The sequence below is a fragment of the Brienomyrus brachyistius genome, unplaced genomic scaffold (genome assembly GCF_023856365.1).
Source record: "Brienomyrus brachyistius isolate T26 unplaced genomic scaffold, BBRACH_0.4 scaffold69, whole genome shotgun sequence".
Classification (NCBI taxonomy): domain Eukaryota; kingdom Metazoa; phylum Chordata; class Actinopteri; order Osteoglossiformes; family Mormyridae; genus Brienomyrus; species Brienomyrus brachyistius.
In genome coordinates this window covers 1191073-1201892 of record NW_026042344.1, presented here as the reverse complement: position 1 = coordinate 1201892, position 10820 = coordinate 1191073, and the positions used below count along the sequence as shown (strand labels likewise).

General features: G+C 41.3%; 1 long non-coding RNA gene across 2 annotated transcripts in view; it reads left to right on the top strand.

The window, feature by feature from the left end:
• Positions 1 to 576: 576 nt before the first annotated feature.
• LOC125725680 (uncharacterized) overlaps positions 577 to 10820 on the top strand; it is a 206011-nt gene continuing 195767 nt past the window's right edge. Inside the window, exon 1 of one of the 2 annotated variants that reach the window (XR_007387525.1) lies at positions 577 to 1316. This is a non-coding gene — a long non-coding RNA (uncharacterized LOC125725680). Of the gene's footprint in view, positions 1321 to 10820 lie in introns of both variants that reach the window. The other variant, XR_007387526.1, reaches the window with a different exon arrangement.

The window sequence follows — 10820 nt, the reverse complement described above, 5'->3', positions numbered from 1 at the left end:
GTAGTTGATATTTCGCTTTTCCGCGTGCGCTTTACTGCGCTTAAGTAAATAATTGCGCTTGCTTGTGAGTAAATTAGTTCATTGCTTTTAAATAAAGTGAATATTGTTGCGGGCTACTGTGTTGGTTACATTTAAATTTTATGTGCAAGTCGGCTAGTTTCCTGTGCCGCAAAGTCTAGATGATATTTCACTTTTGCACGTGCGCTTTCCTGCGCTTTCATGTTGCATTCGGAAGAGGATGCGGGTGGTTGCGCTCGGTGCTGCCTACAGCAATGATATTCCAGCAGACCAGGAGAGGGCAGATGTATTGCAACAAACACAGATAAAAGTAGTGAAGCAAGACCTGAAAAGTTTGTTTGGTGACTAAAATCAGTACATTGCCATTTAGTAAAATTTAAAATTGTTCCAGGCTTCTTTCTTGATTATATGTAAATTGTATGTGAAAGTTAACTAGTTTCCTATGCTATAATGCAGTTGTTCATTGCGAAGGTGTCAGTGCAGAACTGAATTCCATGTGCCAGGAGTGACTGACAGCTCTATTGTATTGCTTGTGTGTTTTTCCTCATTCAGAAACAAACGAATTGCAAAAGCTGTCAGCTGGAGCAACGATCGATACTGGGCAACTTGGGACAAGTGGATGGAAGTGATTGACTGGGAAGATGAGGAAGAGCTGTGCTCCCCAGCAGAATCACCCTCTGACCAGGCTGACCGTTCCATCGTGTCACACACCCGAAAGCCAATTGCCAAGGCAGTTAGCTGGACGGATGATGTGTATTGGGCAGCCTGGGACAAGTGGGATGAGATCATCTGCTGGGGTGAAGAAGGAGAGTGCTCCCCAGCAACTCCACCCATCAACCAGCCTGGGAGGGATAAGGGGTTAGACATGCATGGGTTAGAGGTTTTTCTGTTAAATGAAAGGACAGTCTCCATAAAGCCTGCAGATGACCACCAAGACAGGCTGAAAATAGGAGCCGTAGTGGTCGACCTCTGCCAGTTTGAGCTAGATGGTGTAAATGATAAATTTGAAATTGTCGAAATACAAATTGGAGAGGTCAAATTGGAGGAGACTGCAGAGAGGGGTTTTAATTCAGAATTTGAATTGGAAATTTTGGATGTGGAGATAGAGGTTGTAGACAGTGAATTCCAGCTGAATGCTCTTAATTGGGAAATTGCTGGAACTAAAGTGGACAAATTATTAGTGGAACACCTGAACATAAATAATCTAGAAGCAGGCAGTGTGAAGGTGTCCACATCAAATGGGAATGTGGTATATGTCAATGGTATGTGAGTGTGTTTGGTAATGATGGGTGTGAATGGTGTGTGTAAGTGGTGTGTGTGTGTATGAGAATGGTGATTGAATGGTGTGTGTGAGTGACAGGTGTGTGAATGGTGTGTGTGTGAGGTAATGGCATGTGTGAGTGAGTGTGAGTGGTAATGGCGTGTGTGAGTGAATGGTGTGTGTGAGTATATGGTGTATGTGAATGGTCTATGTGTGTGTGAATGGGGAGTGAATGGTGTGTGAGTGACTGGTGTGTGTCTGGTGTTTATGAATGGTGTGTGTGAGTGAATGCTGTGTGAATGGTGTTTATGAATGGTGTGTGTGAGTGAATGCTGTGTGAATGGTGTTTATGAATGGTGTGTGTGTGAGTGAATGCTGTGTGAGTGACTGGTGTGTGAATGGTGTTTATGAATGGTGTGTGAATGAATGGTGAGTTTGTGTGTGTGTGTATGTGTGTGTGTGTGTGTGTGTGAGCCTGCCCTGTGATGGGTTGGTGTCCCATCCTGGGTTGTTCCCTGCCTCGTGCCTGTAGCCTCTGGGATCCATCTGACCGCCTGTTCCAAAAGGCAAATTGATCCCCACATCCCTGAACAGGAGAAGCGGTTTTAGAAAATGGATAAATGTTCCCAGAGGTGTGAGGCAACAGTGCTAACCACTGTACCATGCATATGTATAGGATATGTAGAAGAATACCTGTTGCAGTTATCTGATGTGTGTGTTTTTCACTCTCCCTGCCGGCCCCTGGAGGTTTGGGCTTCCCCTTTGAGTCTGGTGCCTCCCAAGGTTTCTTCCTTCTAGGGAGTTTTTCCTTGCCACTGTCGCCTATGGCTTACTCACTGGGGGCTTTGGGTGGGGGTGCTCTAAAGCGCTTTGAGACAATGTAATGTTGTGATATCGTGCTATACTTTGTTGTGTAATTTTCTATTTACTCATGCAAATAAATAATTGTTTGATAACAAAAAGCACTTGTTTCATTCTTTTTACTGCGAGCATATCAGTCACTTCCCTTGTGCTCCTGCATTCAAAAATGAAAGTTTGTCCTGCCCTGCACTTAATTGCCATGGATTCTACGGGAATGCAGACCTCTACTTTGGTGGAATCCTGCTGTTGTTGTAGATGGTCTGCTCAAACGCTTTCACATTGTGTACAAGCAGATTTGTTTCTGTATCTCTGTAGAGAAGCATTCTTTTCTTCTACCTGGCAAATCCACAAATATAATAGCAATCCACCAAGGTGCAAGTGCACCTAGCTCTTAAAGAAAATGTTAGAAAAAATTAGTTTATAGCATGTTTAAACCATAAACACAGCAGTGACTGAGTACATCCCTTGTGGACCAGGCGCCTGGCTTTGACTATTTTTCTGCCATTAAACTAGCAAAGGTGGCTTGGCCATGACGTAAAATAACTTGTGCCTTTAAATTGTTAAAAAAAAGTCCTGTGTGTTGTAAAGTGAGGTATGAAACAGATACCAGGTCGTTTCAGTAACGGTCAGCGTACGTTTTCTTCATGTGATTTTGTGGTTTCAAATGTTTCATTGGAATCAATAGTATTTGCCAATTCCAGTTGCCAGGTAACTTCAATAATTTGAATAGAATACATGATAACATTTTAAACTAGATTACAGTTAATTGTTATTTTTCTGTTTAAAAAAGACAATTGCTGTAATTTACATACGACAAAACCTGTAAAAGACATTTTGGAATTCTTTTCTAAATGAAATGAAGGTACTTTGTTACTCCCCTTGGGGAAATTCTATTTTCACCTACCCCATTTTGCCCTACTTGACACATGGGCACAGACGAAGGTGACAGCAAGCCTGGCAGCAAAGGGCAGCCACCTGTAGGGACACCCATGGAGCTGGGGGTTTTACAGTGATTAACAGCAATTTTGCAATACTTTTCTGGCAGTTTTTTTTGCTAGGAATTTACAGTCAATTCTACACTGAAACAGACGTCATTCCTAAGCGCAGCATGGACTGCTTCTGGACACAGTATCAAATGCGACTTCCAGAGTCACTTGAGTAAGCTGGAGATGCTACATCCCCGGGTAAGATTACCTGCAGTAGGCAGCCTACCAAAAGAGGGCCTTTCCTGTTCCCTTGGTGAATTAGAAAACCAGTGGAGAGAGCTCTCCTGTTGCAGTTTCACAGAGATGAACAACATGGAGAACTTTGGATTGAGGTTTTGCAGTATGAGGGTGCTGAAGGAAAAAGGAGTTTTAAAGACATTGGTCTGCCTGTACTGCAGATTTTGTCTCTGCCCATTTCAGATGTTCATGTAAAGCGTGAATTTACTAATGTGACATTCCTTAAATATAACCACCGAAACAGAACGGTTGTAAATTTGCTGTCCAGATTGGTAGATGTACAACTTGGACTGCAAAGAGATGGACTGACACAGAGGCGGAGCTATGGATAGGCCTGGGTGGGATTGACAGCTGGGCCCACCCATTCAGATTAATGAAATTACATTTTTTATATATAAATTACCGGCTTCTAACTGTTCCTATACATCACTGTTGTTACTGTGGCAAGTACAATAGAATGTGTGAGCTCCCTCTAGTGGTGCTCTAGGTAGAACACCACAGTCGTAGGTGTATTATTGTTGCAGTCACCATGTTGTAAATATATAAGCCAATTTAAGAAAATTTGGGGTAATGAGTTTCACTCAGAAGTCCATCCATCAGCCACTTTTCCATATTTAAAGGCTGCAGGAGGATGCTCACATGGAAAAAAAAGACTAATTCATTTCTTTATCCAAAACTATTTCTTTCCTCATTCATTAAAACGAAAAGAGCTTTAACTTGTGCGTGCATTGCTTCATTTTAAGCAGCATTATGGAGTATCATTGAAGATAGAAAAGTTTATGAAGGGTCTGATTTTCGACATCTTTTACTCCTGGTTTGGGCTATAAAATTGGAAGGAGTTGCCAAACATGACCGTGCAGGGTCTGCGCTGTTCTCATCTGTGAACAGTGTGTGGGTTTGTGGGTCAGGCATAAATTTGGGGGGAGGGGCTCCCTCCAGCAGTAAAATAGGGAGATATCCCCCAAAATAATATAATTCTTCATATTCAAAAAAGTACAGATAAAATTAATCTATCTCACCAGTTAATGTAAAGTTTTTTCACCCCAAGCACACCTACCCTTCCCGAAAATGGTTTAGTCTGAAGTCCTGCTCTGGGGTACGTTTCCTATACCACGATGCACTTTGCAAAAGACAAATATATATCAGGAAAATATATAGCAGGAGATGAAAGAAAAAAGATACATTCTGCGGGCCATGGCTGCTGCCGCCTGGCAGAGGGTATGAGGAGGAAATGCAGGGACGATGTCAGCATCACCAAAAGGATGGTTGCAGCACTCTGGAGGGAGCAGGTGAGGTGGGCTGGGGGGAGCACCAGTCTGCATTCTCTCACTCCTGGGGAGGACCGAGTATTGGCCATCCTAGATCTCAGAAGCACTTGAGGGAGTCCCGGGGTGCATAAATCTCTGTAGTCTACCCACCTCCCAGACATCTGTGCTTTCTACTCCCCAGCCACTTCCTCTTGGCCCACCAACATTTGTCCCCCTGTAGTGTGATCACCAGGGTTCCTCAATGTGTGGCACCTCCACACCTGGCTCCTCTACATCAGCCATCCCTCCTATAGGCCCCTCTACATCAGGGCGACACTGTCCCCTGAGTCCCCAGAATACCTTTCAGTCTGGTAGATCACCAAACCCCAACCATCCTGCTTCCTTGTCACCACACGCCCCTCCTTCCCCCCACGCACTCAAGCCCACTGGTGCAGAAACATTCGCTGCCAATGTAGTGAAGAGCTCCTCAGGTCTGAAGGTGGAAAAAATATCTGTTCTGAGGGGCATCCGGGAGGAACCGGCAGCCCTGATGGAGCAGTATGAAAGACACCATAAAGAGGTGATCGCCTACCGGAGAGAGACACTGGCCTTACTGGCCCAAAGGGTCAGGAGGCCCAGTGTGACAATATACTGTATCTCCCCACCTCTTAATGTCAAGGGCGCCTCCAAGGGGCGGCCACATCCCTCCTTGGAAACCTCTGGCCACCCCTGTGGCAGCCCCCAAATATGGCTGTAGAGAGATTGTTTTATAGCGAAAGCTGTGGTGCACTCAGGGACCATTAACTGTGTAGCACCTGGGGCCTGCATCATGAAACTGAAAGTCTGAGTTAGAACAAAAGTTTTAGCCTAATAAAGTCAAACAAATGCAATGCGCGATCATAAAAATCATGCCTGTAAGAAGGCTCCTGCAGTTTTAAGGGCGCACCGGTGCATGCAAAGGACTGTGGGTGCACTGTGGGGACACCGAGGCACGCGCTGACAGCATGTTAGAACTTAAAGTTTTTCCTGGTCAGCAATATATGGAAGTCCTTACATTATATGTATGTATTAAGTTATATAATTGTGCTATGTAATTACCGAATGACGCTAAACTCATTTAGTTTGGCTTTAATTATGCTGATGTTTAATGCCGGTGTTGTGCTGCAAACTGCCCCTCTGCCACGGATTGTAATCTTTCATTTTAAAGGAAGTGTAACTTCATTTATCTTGCTTTAAGCAAACTGAAAACTCACATTACTTGTTTATAATGATATTTTACAGACAAACCTGAAGTTAAGATTAACTACCTCCTGTAAAACGTCGCAAATGTGATATGATTTAAAGGCGACAGTAATGCTTCGCTTTTCGACGACAGACGCCTTCAGTCGCAAGAAGTGTTTCATTTTCTTGAATAATATTTTTGATACTTTGTTGAATTAATTCTGCCTCGATATTTTTGATATTCTGTCTTCTTTTCATACTTATAATGCGGCGAATAGCTTCATACTCGGCACATCACACCTGGAAATAAAATAACATCGAACTAAGCAACAGAAGTAATCAGAACATAAGAACATAAGAACTATACAAACGAGAGGAGGCCATTCGGCCCATCAAGCTCGCTTGGGGAGAACTAAACTAATAGCTCAGAGTCGTTAAAATCTTATCTAGCTCTGATTTAAAGGAACCCAAGGATTCAGCTTGCACTACATTATCAGGAAGGCTATTCCATACTCTGACTACACGCTGCGTAAAGAAGTGCTTCCTTAAATCCAGCTTGAAATGTTCTCCCGCTAATTTCCACCTATGGCCACGAGTTCGTGTATTTAAACTAATGCTGAAGTAACTATTTGGTTGAACAGCATCCAAACCTGTTAGAATCTTATATACCTAGATCATGTCCCCCCTCAATCTCCTTTGCTTGAGACTGAACAGATTTAGCTCAAGTAACCGTTCCTCGTATGACATTCCTCTAAGACCAGGAATCATTTTTGTAGCCCTACGCTGCACCTTTTCTAAGGCCACAATGTCCTTTTTAAGATATGGTGACCAAACCTGCACACAATATTCTAGGTGAGGTCTCACCAAGGAATTGTATAATCTTAGCATTACCTCCCTTGACTTAAACTCCACACACCTGGAGATATACCCCAACATCCTATTGGCCTTTTTTATTGCTTCCCCACACTGGCGAGAATGGGACATGGAAGCATCAACATACACACCAAGGTCTTTCTCATGATCAGCTACCTTTATTTCAGTGACACCCATGAAATACCTGTACTTTATATTTCTGCTCCCTAGATGGAGTACCTTACATTTATCGACGTTAAATTTCATCTGCCAGGTATCGGCCCAGTCACTAATTAAATCAAGATCCCGCTGTAGCTGCTGAGCCACTAATTCAGTATCTGCTACACCACCCACCTTGGTGTCATCTGCAAATTTCACCAGTTTACTGTATATATTGGTATCCATATCATTTATGTAAATTAGGAACAATAGTGGTCCTAAAATCGAACCCTGCGGTACCCCACTATGAACGCAAGCCCACTGTGACATTGTGCCTCTTATAACTACTCGCTGTTTCCTATCTGTTAACCAGTTATCAATCCAGGTGGCTACGGTACCTAAAATACCAGTCGCTTTGAGTTTAAGTAGGAGCCTCTTGTGGGGGACAACATCAAAAGCCTTTTGGAAATCTAAGTAGATGACAAGTAGTCAGCACCCTGCACTTCTTAGTATTTAGAAGTTATGTTTTTCATTGGGTCGAACTTGCTATATCTTGACGTTAAAATTTAGAAAGCTATGTGATTTAAAAGTACTTTTTTCACTTTAATATGACATTATTTTATTAATGCTATATTATTCGTTAAACTTTTGTTTTAGTAGTGTGTGAGATCACAATCACCAGTTACAGCTACTCTTTGCTGAAACAGACATTAGACTAATTATGTCTGGATAACTGAGTACATACTGTATTGTGCATTTTTTCCCAGTGGCGAGTCTCCAAAGTTAGCCAGACTTCTGCATCAAGCTGCAAGGATATTAATGAGACAGTCTGAAAATTCAGACATAGTTGTAGCAGAAGCGACATCACTGGTGTCAAATCAAACACCTGGGGTGTCAACCTCAGCCAGTCTTTCTGCACTTGTTGCACATTCTGAATTTAACACATCTAGACAGGACCAGATTGAAAGAAATCTAGTCCAGCTGTTCCAGTTGTATGACCGTTTTAAGAGGACAAAGGGACCCATACCAAAGGGTGAAATAGAGAGCAAGTATAACAACAGAGTCATGGACACATGACTTCTTCTGTTTTGCGGAAAAAGATGTCCATCCTTTGCCAGAAGAACATAGTCATTTACAGAACTGTGGCCTAGGTAGGAAGCGAATAACATTCCCAGATAAAAATGGCAATTACAAAGACCTCTGAGATGTCCTGTATGCAGCTTATCCACCACTTAATACTTCTGGAGGATTTCAAATTTTGGCATGTTTTAGATCAATATATTTGGAACCTCTGCCAATACCACCCAATGGATATAGCGTGAAATACCTTAGAACAGAGAGTGGTTTGAATCAGGCAGTCGACTATATCCGTCCACTCTGTCCAAGTTAGCATAAGCACAGATGGATTGTGTAAGCTTAATGAGGTTAGTCACAAAAAATCTTGCCTTTTTTGTACACTTGTAAATGTTTCATGAAAGCATCTCACTTCTCCTACGAAATATCTTCAATTTCTTTAAACTACTACAAATAATTACTAAATAGAGTTATGTTCAGAGATTTACATATGTCTTGTTTGTATTATGCTGTGTTTAACTGTTATGCTTTCTACCTTAAGGGCCAAGCATTGGTGCTGGAAAAATGTCAGACCTGTAGAAATTATATTCCCATGCAGTCTCTAGTTCAGCATGTTGAACAGTGCTCAAGGTAAAATACATGATTTAGACTTTTTTTGTCTTGCATCACCTGAGACATTATTTCAATGTGTGTTAAATGGACTTTAAAACTCGCTGAGCATTTGTTAAAGTATTTAGATGTATGCTGAGTGATTTTAATGTATCATTTAAATGAAAATGTCTTTATATTCTTCTTCTTGTAAAGCAAAACCAACAGCCAGATACCAGATGCCAGGCAGAGGAAGCACCTTGTACTTCACAATCACTAGCTAACATCCAAGCTGATATCACCCCGCAGATTTTAACTTCCACTGTTATAGACAAAGAAAGTCCATCTGTTTGTACATACAGGTATGATTAATGTAAATGAGGTCTCAGAAAGATAGAAAATGTAAGAACAACCTCAAATGAGCAAATTTTTTCAGGGACTATTTGGACCTTGTTTGCTCTGATGTGAGTGAGTCAGAGGATGAACAAATCAGTCGAGCTATAGAAGAGTCATTGATAGAAATGTCAAGTGAGTTTAATGTTCAAATGTCGCAATTTTGTTATGTAGTGTTTTTTTATGTTTGGTTGTGTGACTGTCTTTTCAGGCTGCAGGATGTCTTGCAGATGCTGCAAAAGGAATATTGATAAGGATGAAGCTCTTCGCTTCAACATCAACCGGAAGAACATTTAGGATGGTGCTGTCCGCACAATGAGGAGACCAAATTTCTCTGCCAGAAAGAGAATTGATGCCAAATTCACTTATGAGGGAAATTCTGTAGAAGCAGTTTATATGGGTGGCCCAATGAGGGAGTTCTTCAGACTTGCATTTCAACATATAAGGCAGAGCCCAGTGTTCACAGGTTCTGACTACCAGCGAGTTTTGGAGTGCCATATATGTGTGTAAGTGTTGCAGAGGGAAACCATCAAACATTTCATATATATGTCAGGCTTTGGTTACTGTTGAGAATGTAATTGCATGATTTCTCATCTTTCTCTGGTAGCTTTAAAAGAAAACAGCTACTTTTATGCAGGAGAGTTGATTGCAATGGGCATAGTTCAAGGAGGACCATCCCCACGTTTCTTTGCTCCAGTCTTGTATCAAGCCATAGTGTCAGGTGCAGAAAGTGCAGACATTGAGGACATTCATGATCATGAATTAAAAAGCTTGCTGTCAGAGGTAGGGGAAGAACGTGAATAATTGCATTTCAGACTGCTGTACAATTTTAAAATGGTGTTTATAGCAATGTTTACGTATTCTTTAGTACGTTTTGTCAGTTCTCTTTATGCTCATGTGCATTTGAAAAGCTTGATATTAATGTTTGCATGAACAAATAATTCACTGTAAAAATAAATGTTTTCAATCCAGTGTCAAGTTGTGGCTTCAGAGTTTAAGAAAAACCTGAACAAAGCTGTTGAAAGATGTGAGACCCACCTGATGCTGGCTGGATGTCTGCGAAGCATCTCTGTCAGTAATAAAAATGAAGTGGTGCAAGACGTCATTAATTGGTTTGTCCTTCAGGATAAGGAAACACTTTGAAAGGCATGTTCCTCATCATGTATTATCCATGTTCAAAGTTTATAGGGCATTCAAAATTAGTGGATGTTTTTTTTCTCTTTTGATCAATGTATCAAAATTTTTTATAGGTTCCAGGATGGGCTTCGTAGCTGTGGACTACTGGATGCTATCCAGAGCCATCCAGGCGTATTCAGAACGGTATTTACAAAGATCAACGAAAAGCTTACAGCTGAGAGTATTGAACAGCAGTTTACAGAACAAAGGTCTGAGCGAGGGAGCGACAAATACAAAATCGAAAATGAAGCTATCTCTTGGATGCTAAGAGAAGGTATTCCTCAACCACAATTAGAACCAAACTTAAAAGGATGTGGAATTCTAAAGAATGATGGTTCTTCCTAATATCAGCACTACATATATTTAAGTAAAATTCAGCCTTATTTACTTTATACATGGAACCTGGCAAAAGCAGCCAGCCATTACTGACACATGAGAAATTATAGATAGAACATTTTTCTTCTAAAATGTATAGTAATTTGTATCAAAATTGTAACTAATTAAAAATTAACTGACTAAGTATATATGACTATACTATACGCTACATAGTGCAGGACAGTTACACTTATTTTTGCATTGTTCATTGATTTTGCATATGCTTCATACAGGTTGATAGAACTGTTTGTTGTTACATTATTTTTACACTACAGAGACTTAAACTGTGCCTTATTGGCTCTTAAACTCAGAATCTCTCGAGTCCCCTTTAGGAACAGGCTGGGTCATATGATTTGACATGTTACACACTGG